The sequence below is a fragment of the Acipenser ruthenus genome, chromosome 32 (assembly GCF_902713425.1).
Source record: "Acipenser ruthenus chromosome 32, fAciRut3.2 maternal haplotype, whole genome shotgun sequence".
NCBI lineage: Eukaryota > Metazoa > Chordata > Actinopteri > Acipenseriformes > Acipenseridae > Acipenser > Acipenser ruthenus.
This window is the reverse complement of record NC_081220.1, coordinates 7,614,705-7,628,198: the sequence shown is the minus strand read 5'-3', so window position 1 is coordinate 7,628,198 and position 13,494 is coordinate 7,614,705. Positions and strand designations below refer to the sequence as shown.

The 13,494-nt window shown below is 40.0% G+C and overlaps 1 non-coding gene across 1 annotated transcript; it reads right to left on the bottom strand.

The window, feature by feature from the left end:
* Positions 1-328: 328 nt before the first annotated feature.
* On the bottom strand, positions 329-401 carry trnaf-gaa (transfer RNA phenylalanine (anticodon GAA)). Its single transcript has one exon. It is a non-coding gene; the product is annotated as a tRNA-Phe (tRNA).
* Positions 402-13,494: the final 13,093 nt, after the last annotated feature.

Genomic DNA, 13,494 nt, shown 5'->3' with positions numbered 1-13,494 from the left:
TTTATTTTCTGCACGTATTAATTAGTATTGTGTGAATATTTTATTTAGATCGTTTTTTTTCTTTTCATAATTTTCTGTTTGCTTTGCACTGTGTTTTTGCTGTGTTGATTATTATTTGTCTGTTCTGTTTGGTGCACGGGTGAAACGGAGTTCGTAATTAAAGTATTTTTTGTTTTGTTTATCAGAAGCACTGTGCACACGGACCTCAGGTCCCGCCCCAAACAATTGCAGGTACCTGTACACACCTGGAATTAGAAGGGCTTTGAGGTATAAAAAGGGTGAGGAACTAAGAGACTGGGAGCATGGAACTAGGAGATACCTAGTTGTTTGCCGAAACCCGGGATCGAACCAGGGACCTTTAGATCTTCAGTCTAACGCTCTCCCAGCTGAGCAATTTCGGCTTGTCAAGCCTCCTTTTTCGAGATAACATTCTTTTTTAGAATAGTTGTAATATAATTACGTACATTTCTAAACAATCCGTTAGTAACATAATATCAACGCGCTATAATTTATTTCAGCTCTTATGAGACAAGTATCTTTGCGCATTATATCATCCTTGATTACAATATGTAATATTAATTAATTGCTTCAGTTAATATTTAAAAAAACTACTTTGCTAACAGAAGAAAAACAAGCTAGCAGAGGATGGTTTCGATCCATCGACCTCTGGGTTATGGGCCCAGCACGCTTCCGCTGCGCCACTCTGCTACAGCTGCCTCAGGACTGAATTACCAAGCAGCAGAAAAAAAGCTGAACATCATTTTAACCAGTCACACGGCAGTGGCCGGGCCGAACCATGGAAACGTTGCAAATCAGAGATGATCCGTTTTCTTTTCTCCCAAATACGTTATGACTTTGATCACAGGCAGTTTTATCCCCCAGTTTCGGCGGCAAATTCCAATATTCTGTCTCTCTAAAGCATCTTAAATCCTGGAAAGCGCTCTTTGTTTAAAATTACACTGAAGACTTATTTTGTTCGACCAGCCTTACAATTAGATATTTTCTTGTTTTGAAGTAGATTTTGTGAAGCGCATATCGGGCGCTATAGAAAATATATATGATTAATTAATTGATTGATTGATTGATTGATTGACTGTTAGCCTGCGTTCGGTCTGGCAGGTTTAATTCTTCAAAAGACAACGCCGAAGGGTCTGATAAATGACATTGTAATTATTTGAGATGATGCATGTAGACAATAATGTGAAAATGGTTGTTTTCGAATTTGTATAATTTAATTTCATTTTTCTTTTTAAATGTAGAGCTGTTTTATATTTATTAATGTATTATTATTAGGCTTGTAGTATTAATATTATTCATAATGTTCATTATTAACGTCGGTATTGTCGGTATTAAACACAGACAGATATGAGGTTCAGTCCAAACAGAGCGCCGAACTCAGCGAGGTCCAGCAGGGGACAGTAACTTCACACGGGGCCATTTCATCAACCATCACCTCACAAACACTAACAAGCAAATCATTATTATTCTCCATTTTTAAAAGTCGCTCAGCGCTCTCCTGTAGCAGAGCGTTAAGTCATTTAAATTCAGCTCCGTGTGCTTTCTGAGCGGCTCACTTACTTAACGCGCCTGAATGCATCGCATTGAACACAGCGCTGAAAGAGCCAACATGGCGAACTCTGACATCCAGTTTCATAACCGCCTCGACAGGGAGGCCAGCCAATCAGACTCACATGCTGGGGATGGAGTGTTTCTACAGCCAATCAGACTCACATGCTGGGGATAGAGTGTTTCTACAGCCAATCAGACTCACATGCTGGGAATAGAGTGTTTCTACAGCCAATAATACGCGATGACTCCAACCAGACCCGCCTTCTGCTAGTGACGCTTTCATTTCAGTGCAGGAAATAGAGAGGTTTGTTTTGTTCATGTGTGGAGAGGTGGCTGCAGTCAGTGATGATTTTACAACACGCTGTCTCCTGCTGTTTAAAGTATTTAGGCTGGGATGAAATGTTTTCTAATAATTAGTGATTTTTGTGTTTGTTTATTACCTGCACGGAGTTCCGTGAAAAGGAAAGCATCCCTTTTCTGTGTTGAATTTCACACACAAAGCGGAGCGCGTCAGTCGCAGCTACAGACAAGTCGAGCTTTTCAATGAGATGATTTACTGAGAAACAAACGCGTTGAAGCTCCAGCAGAGCTCTGCGCGATTCTGAAAGACCAAAGTAAAGTTACTCCTTGCAAAGCCTGTTGTTTGTGTTCTTTCTTTATCACACCAGAAGAAGTGATGAATATATTTGAATGGGAAGGCTACAGTAAAAAATAAATATTACTAAATACAAACCGCAGGCGGTGTTTCTGATTGAAAAGAGGATTCCGCTAGACCAGTGTGAAACTCAAACCAGTGAAGATGGACGCGTCAGCGTGTCCGTGTCGCTCTTTCAAGACGAGCTCGCCTCTACCATCGAGCACGCAGTGAAAGCGGCTCTACACACCGTCTTGTGCGCGATTACTAAAGCTGTCGGCAGCAAATTCACTGAATTCAGAGTGGAAATGGAACAAAAAGGAGAAAGAGAATGAAAGTCTGAAGCTGAGATTGGAAATATCAGAGAGCGAGCTGAAAGCTTTGCGAGGGTGTATAAACGCTACACATGCAGACATTAAACAACCTTTAATATTTCAAGGTAAGATTGATGTTATTGTGTGTTATTGCTTGGTCAATCAAACACCTTAAACTTCCTTCATTGGAAAGATTTTGGTTAGAATTTCTCTTAAGACAATGTGAATAAAGGGGCGGCAGCAGCACCCTGCCTGCACCAACCTGGTGTAAGATTTTGGACCCGAGTGGTTCCACAAGTTCAATTAAGGATTGAAGTTGGAGGAAGTAAATACAACACAGTAAGGTGTCAACTGAATTGTATCATTTTATTGAGTCTCTAGATTGAGTCTCTAAATAAAGTACTTTGTTCAGCTGATGGTAAGCAGAATTAGGAAACGATCGCTCATATTGCTTATAAACATTTACTAATCCAGTTTATTATTTAAGAGCAGAGATGAGTTTGCACGGGATACATACAATAGGGAGAGCCACACCATTACAAATGTATTTTAATACTACAAGGGATGTTATTGGATTTATATCTACAGGTCATGTGACGTTGCTCAAGTAAGCTTCCAGTGTTGTTGCTAATGATTATTACACATGTGGAGTTTGTACAAAAAACATATTGCTGCACTTTAAAAAGTTTGAGTTGTGTAAATCACCTGTTTAAATGAAACTGCTTTGAGAATAAGCAGGCTATCCTGCTGTAGTCGCTTGTCTGCTCAACTTACATCCTGCATTGACCATTTCCTTCAAAACCATTCTCAATACTGTATCAGGTAACAAAAAGACATTCCTCAGACACTTTGCTAAGACTGCAAGTCTCCTGGCTTGGTTTCTAAGCATGTTTGCAGTAGAGAAATGGATGTTTGCATTAGAACAATGCAAAGGCAGAACGGCGGTCATGATGGTGATTGACAGGGAGGTAGAAGTGGATGCAATGCTCCAGTGTGAGGCTACAGGAGGTGAGAAAGCCCAGCAGCACTGAGTCTTGTTTTGTACAGGACGTAGAATAAAAAGATGTTCATATGAAAATGCCTTTTCCTTCACTTTGTTCATAGGAACACAAACACAGCGTTAACCAATAATTGCAATGTAGAATAACAGGAATGGTATCAATGCCATCATGTACCTAAACCACCAAACTATTATACCGGCTCACCCCTATACGAAATAACTGAGGAACAGTAACTTTAAATCCCTGATCAAAGCAACTAACAAACCTAGCTGGTAAGTAAGAAATCTAATTGTATACAGTTTTGTTTCCCACAGATCCCAAAGAGAGCCACGCTATCCCTGAATCTGAAGCACAGGAAGGGCCAAAGATAGAAGCAGGAGTGCTGTGCAAGTTTAATGCAGGTTACAGAGCTGGCATGTGTTAAAGATGAAGAGGTCCCTCAACAGGAATGTGTTCCTATTAAAGAGGAATTCATAGAGCAGGAATGTGTCCCCATCGCAGAGGAACTTCCTCATGAAAATCATGTCTGTACACTTGAGGAGAACAACAAACTGGGATCCAACCTGTGTGATGACTCTCCATCTGAATGTGAACTGGGATTTAGAGGTAATCTTACAAAACAAGCAGCATTGAGCTGCCTATTCATCCTGCAGAAACTGGTACTGAACACCAGCAGTGTGCTTGAGATTCATATTTTAACCAAGGGGAGCTGCCCAACCACTATGTCAACAAGGACATCACTGTGCTTGCTTCTGAGGCACCTGCTAGATGTGCAGCCGCTGCCACGCCTCTTTAGAATGTTGTGAGATCAGCGGTGTCCAATCACGCTCCTGGAGGCCATTCCACTCCACATTGAACAGGTTCAGTTATATAAAGTGATACTCCTGTGTCTGGATGGACACCCCTGTGTTAGATCTTTGCCTTTCCTCATTCCTGGTAGGCTGTTTGCAGTTCTGCTCCCACAGCTTTACAGAGCTGCAGGGATCACATGTCCCATCACTGGGTGATGCCAAATCCAGTCGGGTTGCTCAGCGTCACCAGAAGAAACATTTCAGTAGAGAATTTCTGTGGAGAATGTATGCAGCAGGATCACCAACATGAGTCTTATTTTATTTCTTACACTTTATGCAAATACAATATCATTTTTAAACGCTCATCTCACTGCAACTATCCCGAGGACTGTAATGTTTGCTCGCAATGCCACATTTCACTTTTGTGTGTCTCACAGTAAGCATTGCTGTGTTATTATTGTCACAGTACAGTAAATATGTGTGTGGAGGTGTTCTGTACAGCAGACCAGCTCAACAGATAATTTCTATATTAATTATTAATTATCAAAAAACAAATTAAATATTAGATACATTGCAGTACTATCAAAATGCAGGTACTAAATAGGATTTTTCATGATGCTCTGTTGGCTCGATTTAAAATATTCCATTTTAAACATTAAAAAAAGCATGTTTTTTCATTTTCCACTTGGCTGACATGTTGACATCATTTTTGCTGTGACTGAAACTTGCGGGACACTAACTGGTGAATGAATCCACCTCATCTCAAGCAACCAATCACTGAACTGCTCATTCACTTGTGTTCAGAACAGTGCATGTGGAAGAATGCTGTACAATAACCTTTGTCTCTCTTCTCTTTCTTTCTTTAGCTTCTAAAGTAGATGAAGGAGAACACGACTCCACTCTATCACCCCAGTGCAAAAACGCTTCTAGAGGCAAACCACAGTGTAAGAAACACAGAGAAACAACACCCCAAGAAGAAAATGTGAAGACATTGAGAACTCACTCAGTTACAATTCCTTCTTTACAAGACAGACACCCACTTACTGTGGAGAGTACAGAGACGGCACATTCTGTATGTTTTAACAATTCTGAAACCCAGGGCAACTTGAAGACCTTACCTCATACTATTAAAGGTGGGAAGAGTTCCTGTCAATTAGATGTTCCTAAAACTCACAACGGAAATCCCACAGGAGGGACTCCGTGTTCCTGGGCTGATTGTGGGAAGAGTTTCAATCATATATCACTGCTTAAAAGGCACCAGCGCATTCACACAGGAGAGAAACGTTATCACTGTGCTGTTTGTGGGAAGAGATTCAGTCAGTTAGGAAACCGCACAAGACACCATAACATTCACACATATGTGTAATCCTATCCCTGCACTTAGTGTGAAGAAGTTAAGTCAGTTGCAGGCTCTTACAGGACTTGAGAACATTCTCAGAAATGCAGACACTTGGGGACACCTAAACAACAGGAGTGCATTCGACTAAATACAGAAATATTAACTGAAAACAAAAGAATAAACTTGCTTGATAAATAGGGTCACCCCTAATCACAATCTGTTCAGATCAAAAACTCACCAAAATCTGTGTTCATCATGTTGTTGAGCATTCTGATTGTGTTACATCACATTAGTAATATATTAAATAGATTGTTATTATGAGTGCAAGTTTCTCTTTTTTTTCCTCCTGCATTGCTCAGCCTCTTGCAGTGTGTTGTGTGGAATCTTCCCTGATACCATGGTGAATCTGCGGTACCTCAAGACGCAGCACAGTATACCACAGTTATCATGCGGGCAGCTTGAAGTGGAAAATCAATACTGTTTCCAGCAGGGTGTGCCAGAGACCTTTTAGCACTTTAATGGGCTGCATACCATTGCTTCTTAACAAGGTGATTTCTGCTCCTGATGTGTTGAATACTCCCCTCTCTCTCTGGGGGACTCTATTAAACAAACAGGCACGAGGTATTTAGAAATCACAGCTTTATTACATCAGCTTAGATTCTCTCGTGTACCAGTTCTCTGTGCATGGAAACAACATTTTCATGAGCCATCTGTGAAAACAGCACAAGAACTTTACACATGGCTAATTTATATGGCAACCCCTACCTTTCCCCTTCATTTACATGACGTCTGATGAAAGCCAGGTTTTCTCAAGTAAAGTAAACTGAGCGAATGGGAACCCGAAAAAGCATTTTGCGCAAGATATTTTTATTAAGCAATTCCAGTGGTTTGCAGAAGTATTCACCCCCCTACAAAGTTTTCACATTTTGTTGGCACCTGAGCGTACTCCACGACGCTTTCAAATTAGACTTTACATGTAGAATCTACACAAACTACTCCACATTGATAAAGTTAAAGGTCACAAAATTAGTGAAATAGTTTTAGCCTGTATGTACTCAAAGTGGTTTAACTTGTAGATAATTACATTCAGGCATATAAAGACTTTCAAGCTGCAACTCACATAGTGAACCAACAAAGCAACCATGAAGACCAAGGAGCTTTTGATACAAGTCAGGGATAAAGTGGTAGAGAGGCACAGAGAAGGGTACAAGAACATTTCAAAGGCTCTGATTATCCCTCTCAGCACAGTGAAGGCCATCATTAAGAAGTGGAAGATGCATCATACCACCCAGACACTACCCAGATCAGGTCGCCCTCCCAAACTGAGCAGCTGGACAAGCAGGAAACTGGTTCGGGATGTCACTGAAGCCACCAATGACCATTGAGAGATCTGCAAAGTTCTGTGTCTAAGGTGGGAGTCAGCATTCACACATCAACAATAAGCCAGTCCCTACACAAAGCTGGCCTGTATGGATGGGTGGCAAGAAAGAAGCCATTACTCAAAAAGCAATTGAACTACTGGTGACACATTTGTTTTTTATATTTCCATATTTCAGCACATGCATCAGTGATGTGATATCCATCAAAGTTCCTTTGAAATGCACAATCAGGTGTTCAGTGGGAGCAGTGGTCACGCTTCATTTGAAGTGCTGCTTGTTTAGTCTAGTAACTGTTAGCAACGAGCTCATTAAAACTATCAAACATTGTTCATTGTGTTCTTAATGGTTGGTTAATTAAAAAGTAACCTATTTATGTACTAATAATGTCATATTATTGGAATTGGGAGAGGTTTGTTTAAAGGAATTATTGAAGCTAGTACTGTAGTAATGTTTAGCAATGAGATCAAGTTTAGTTTTATTACCGTATACTCACTAGGAATTGACGCATGCGCTTATACTTGAGTATGTGCTGTTTTCTGTGCAGGTGCAGTTACTCCTTTGGTTTCATATAGAAGCTTATGCACCTGCATTTGAGTGTAATGCAAGGTGTGGAGGCTCACATGTTCATATATTGCATTACAAGTTAAACACCATATTTATTCTTTCTCTTTGAATTCCAAATGTTGTAAGACGGATAAGGGTGTCTGCTAAGAAATAAATAAATAATAATCTTTTTAGCTTGTAATAATATAATAATAATATCATTATTTTTATATAGCACCTTTCATAGTGGACCACCATCTCACAGTACTTTACAGAGGTAGGCTGTGAACTGTGCATTATATGCAGAGTCACTTACAATAGGGCATTGATTTAATAATATAAGAAAAGTTATGAACAAAATCAGGGAATTTAATGCGTCAATACTTTTCTAGTAGCTGACTGATCCCTGGCTTTCATCTAGTTGGCTTTTAAAGACATCCTAATGACTCTGCAGCAGCACCATTCTAGTGACCCATTTCAAACACTCCCAACTCTGTGAGAAGTGTCTCCTCTAATCCTTCTTTGTTCCAGGCTAAATAGATTCAGTTCTCTTGTCTGTTGATTGTCTGTTAACTCCACTGCAAGGGATGTTGCCCAGTCGGAGGAGCACGTCAACCCGAGCCCTTTTTGACTCTGGGTGTAATAATAAATGTGTCAATTAGCAGACGCTGTTATCCAAAGCAACTACACAGACTAGGGAATGAACTATACACCAACAATTTCTGCTGCAGAGTCACTTCCAATAGGACCTCGGTTTTACATCTCATCCGAAGGACGGAGAACAAGGAGGTTAAGTAACTTACTGTGAGAAGATGTGTCTCCTAACCTCTGTCCTAAGTCTGTCTCCACTCAGTTTATAACTGTGTACTCTAGTCCTGGTCTCTCTGCTGTGCTTAAAAGAGTGACTACAGTTAACTCCAACTTTTTAAAAGCTTTTTAGTCTCCTCTAGTCTTTTTTTGTTCCAGACTGAATTGATTTAGTTCCCTCAACTGTTCTCTCAGCATATTTAGGATTGGTTGAGTGTACAAGGAAAACAACTGACTCTGGAGAGGAGTTACCAATCAATGCCAGCACACTGGAGATCCAGAATTCAGAACACAGAACCAGGGAGGACATTCGGCCCATCAGTGCAGCAGCTGATTGATCTCAAACCTGTTAAGTCGGGTCTTAAAGGATCCCAGCCCTAACAACATGACTTGGTAACCCATTCCATCCCCTCACCACACTCTGTGAGAAGGTGTCTCCTACCCTCCGTCCTATAGCTATCCACACTTAATTTCCAACAGTGCCCTCTGACCCTGGTGTCAGTGCTATGCTTGAGGTATTAGTTTGGGTTAACTTTGTCAACACCTTTCAAGTTTTTAAAGACTTCAGTCAAGTCCGCCTAATTGTTCTGTGTTCAAGCTAAACAAATTCAGTACCCTCTTCACAGCTCGTTCCTTTAAGCCCCGGGATTAGTCTTCACCTTTATGATTGCATCCCTGTTGCTGGTAGAAATGAGTCTATCACAACACCAAGGTCTTTCTCTCACACCCACTGTGTATTTCAATCCTACTTTTTTCCTTCTAAAAAGAGACTTGGTAATACATTTGTGAAATGTTTCAATAAGACACATGCACTCCACACTGTACAGCAGCTGATTGATTTGCTAATGAAAGAAGCAGCTCAACCACAACACCTGGTATAATGAACATGTTTGTGAGCCAGGTGTTTGCAGTACTGTGCTGTAGATATGAAATTCCAGAGAAGGCTTCATTTTGCATGACTGATAACTAATCATTCTATTGCCTTTAATACTGTATATGGGGCCACCTGTCTGCACCTGCTGATCCCAGCACTGATCCTGCTCTGTGTTAAGAGAACAATGAAGATCACTGACACTGTGTCAATAGATTTGGATCATAGGGTATAGAGGAAATAGTTTTCAAGTGAAGTATGGAAATTTGGAAGAGGAGGGCATCACACAGTATCACAGTGTAGAGAAAGAAAGGGTCCTTGATGAGGGTTTAGTGGTGAAGGAGTGCATTTGCCTGGGAGAGGGTATAAAACAGAGCAGGGTGGAGGGACCAGAGCAGCTGAAGAGTGGAAAAGCAGCATCAGCACCTTGTCAAGATGAAAGCCTGGACTACAAGAGCCATTCTCCTCTCGGTCCTGACAGCATGTCTTCTGTCAGGGGCTGGTAAGACTGCCTTTCTCCTGAGTAACATGGGGAGGGAGGGAGGGATTGCATTGATTGCCTTCAACCTAAAATAAATGGGGGAAGAGATGGCATTGACTGACTTTCATCAGAATAACAGAAGGGTAGGGAGATAGCAGACAGTCTTCCATGGGATAACATAGTGGAGAAGGCAGGCTTTTCCTCAATGCTGCATCATTGAATAATCAACTTACCATAAGAATATCCTTCTTTGTTCTTAATTTGTACATTGCCATTTAAAATAATGATTCCACCCCCTCCATTTCCTCTGTGTGCAGATGCAAGGAGCCTCCTTGAGGACTCTGAAGAGCTGGGAGATGATGGTTACCAGGCCAGCAAGAGAGAACTGGGTAAGATCCATTCTTCCAGAACTCAATCCTATATTCTCAACACAGAGGTTTGTCTACTTGTCTTGGGGATTGATTTGATGAGCCTGTACTCCACTAGAATAAGGCACAGCATTTAAAGAACTTGAAAACTCCCATGTGTTGCATCAACCACCTCCCACCATGGGGACCCCTTATTAAGAGGCTGCTTCAGACCAGAAGGATTCCCTGGTACTGTAAAATGCAGCTGTGGCTTATCCACGTGAATAGCCAAATCAACTCGTCGTTTCTTATCATTTGTAAGAACTTATTAGAAATGAAACAGTCATAAACAGTAAATATTTAAATATATTGGGGGGGGGGGGAAAACAAATCAAGGTTTGCATTTGAAATTTTCCTTCGAGTCGATCTTGCCTCCTGCTCATCTCTTCTATAAACCATTGCAGGGTGTGAATAAAATACACTGAGATTTTAAAATGTTCATTCAGTTTGATTTACCTTTTTCACAAAATATACATATCCTTGAAACATATAGACCTGCTCTTTCATTTATTGTGCTAATATTCAAACCACTTTTTATACAGCAGATTTAATATAATAATTTATTTAAGAGATATTAAAAATGCAAACTGTTTACTGCAAGTTGATTTATTACAATTCTTTGCCTTATATAATATGTGGCACTTTAAAGTGGTTTATTTATATAATATTAATTCAACTATTCTACACTGTTGCAGTTATTAACAAAAGTGCAGAATTTTATGACCATAATTACATGTTTTCAATACAGATACAAAAATCTTAATACAATTTTAAAAAATCCCAGTTTTCCTAATCGGTCTGTTTGCATTCTCCATTCCATGCTGTCATTCCTTTCATAGCACTGGATACAACACAGGACTGCTCTCATTAAAAATGTAACCACAGCCTGTGTTTACAGATCTCAGCAACACTTTGGAAGACTCAGAGGAGCAGGAAGGAGCACTGGAGAACAAGAGAGCACTGGGTAAGGAAAGAAAGAAAGAAAGAAAGAAAGAAAGAAAGAAAGAAAGAAAGAAAGAAAGTTTCTTATTTGCAGGATTTAAGTTAAGCAATGACAAAAAAGCACAGTCCTGGACAGACCACACATTTGTTTAGAAACTTAACCTGACTAATCATCGCTTATCATGCATAACATCAAGGGCTACTGTATATCCAGAAATCTCCTGGTTAAACCTCACAGCTCTGCATTGCAATGTAATGGGGAACTCTCTGCCTCCCTGTGTTGAGTGTCCTATGAAGCTGTTCACTGCAGTCGAGGGAATCCTTCATTGCTTCATGAAGCTCTCTTCTCCCTGTTCCAGAGGCAGAGGATTCAGGTGACAGTGATGCTGAACTGGACAGTGATGGACTCAAAGGAGAGCGGGAGTTGGGTGAGTCCTTTGAAAAGCACGTCTGGGTAGTGTGTGGGTACAACGTTAAACCTTGTGAATTACAGATGATAGACTTAAGGCCAAACCCCAGTGAATCTGAGCATATTTAGCTGCTGTTTCTCTACTGGCACTAACACAAAGTGCCCAGATCTGTTTCCTAATGTACGTCTAACTGTATAAACCTATTTCTGTTTTACCTGATAGGAGACAATATGATGGAGAAAAGAGCTGACAGTGAGTACAGAAAGCCTGTAGCTTCTTCGGTTGAGTGTCTGTCTGTCTGTCTGTCTGTCTGTCTGTCTGTCTGTCTGTCTGTCTGTCTGTCTGTCTGTCACACTGATGCGGAAGAGGAAAACACAAAGTTTGAGGGATATACACTTTGAAAATATTTCACCTGTTTGCATTTAACATGTGCATTTAAATGTGTTGATGCAGCACCTTTAATAAGACGTATTGTATTAATTGATCACCTTAAATGTCAGTAAGAAGGATCGCCCAACTGAGATATAATAACTTGACTAAAAGGTTGTCCTGTTCCCTTACCTTTTTATCAATCAATATTTATTTTATATAGCACCTTTCATAGTTCACCACAGTTGTTTTGTGCATAAGTCTGTGTGATTCTTTTCATATGTAATGCAGACTGAAATATCTTTCTGTTAGTAAGTGCCATCACCATCTAGTGCATAGCAGTGAATTGAAAGCAGAAGGAAGCGTGATCCAGTCACTGGCTCTTCTATAAAGACACTTTGACTGATCCAGCCTACATTATGTACATATATCTAAGACAGGCAACTAGAACTGAAGAGCAGCTCCTGAACTCAGGTGAAAACATTGTAACACACACTCTAACAAAATGAAATCTGAAGCTCCTTACTGTTCAGCAATCTTCTTTAATGTACATTGAAATCCTAATCCAAATTTGGAAAGTTCCTCAACATGGTCTGTGTTTAAATAGAAGGGATGCAACCTACTGTTTGTTTAATGATCTTCACGTGCTTTCTGTCTCCTGAAGTGGATTCTGAAGTGGTCCTGACACAGTCCATGGTAGTGAAGAAGGATGCCCTGTCCAAAAGATACTACAGAAGTAAGTGTTTGTCTCTCTGGAGCTGGCTCCTGGTTTGGGTGAACTGCATGGATTGTAGACTGAAGGTCAATTGATTGAAGACATTGAGAAACACTTCAGTATTACAACATATTCTACTATGGAGTGGTTTCATAGTTTTGGACAGACTGGAGGAAACACTTTGAAATGTGCCCCTTGGTGTCTTCATTAAGCCTGTAACAGCTATCAAAATCAACTGATATTCTCAGAGGAACAGAAAACATTCCAGTAAATGGAACTCAAACATGAATATAAAGTGAACTATTAAATCCAATAACCACTGTTTCTGTTTTTCTTTTTCTTTGGAACAGCTTACTGTTGTAAGTATTTTATTTTATTATGGTACATTAATATGTAGAAATGAATTGTATATATATTTTTAAATTGTATTTAATGGTGTATGTTTATTTCATTTCCAGATTATAGCATCTGTGCTCGTGGTAAGTGTGAATCTGATATTTTAATAAAAATGTGACTGTACACTACAATACAATACACATGTACTGTGCGCGTCACAAGAAATGAATACATGTTAACAATGGGGCCTCCTACAGCTGATGTTGAGAATATGGAATGGGGTATTATTGTATAATAGTATGAATTAGCTGCTCTTAATATGAAATGCCATCTTTATTTAATACATACTCACATAGTGAGGTGTTCTGTATCCTGTGGGAGGGGATATAAAGAAGGAGCCCTGTCTTTGGATTTTGCCAATAATAGAAATGTACAAATAGAGAGACACTCCTTTGAATTATATAGCTCTCTAATACACTACTGAGGCCCCATTCTTGTACAAAGCAGCCACTGCAGTGACTTCAAATGGATTGAACTCAATATATCACTTGTATCTTTCACAGTAAGGTACAGATGCTACTATGGT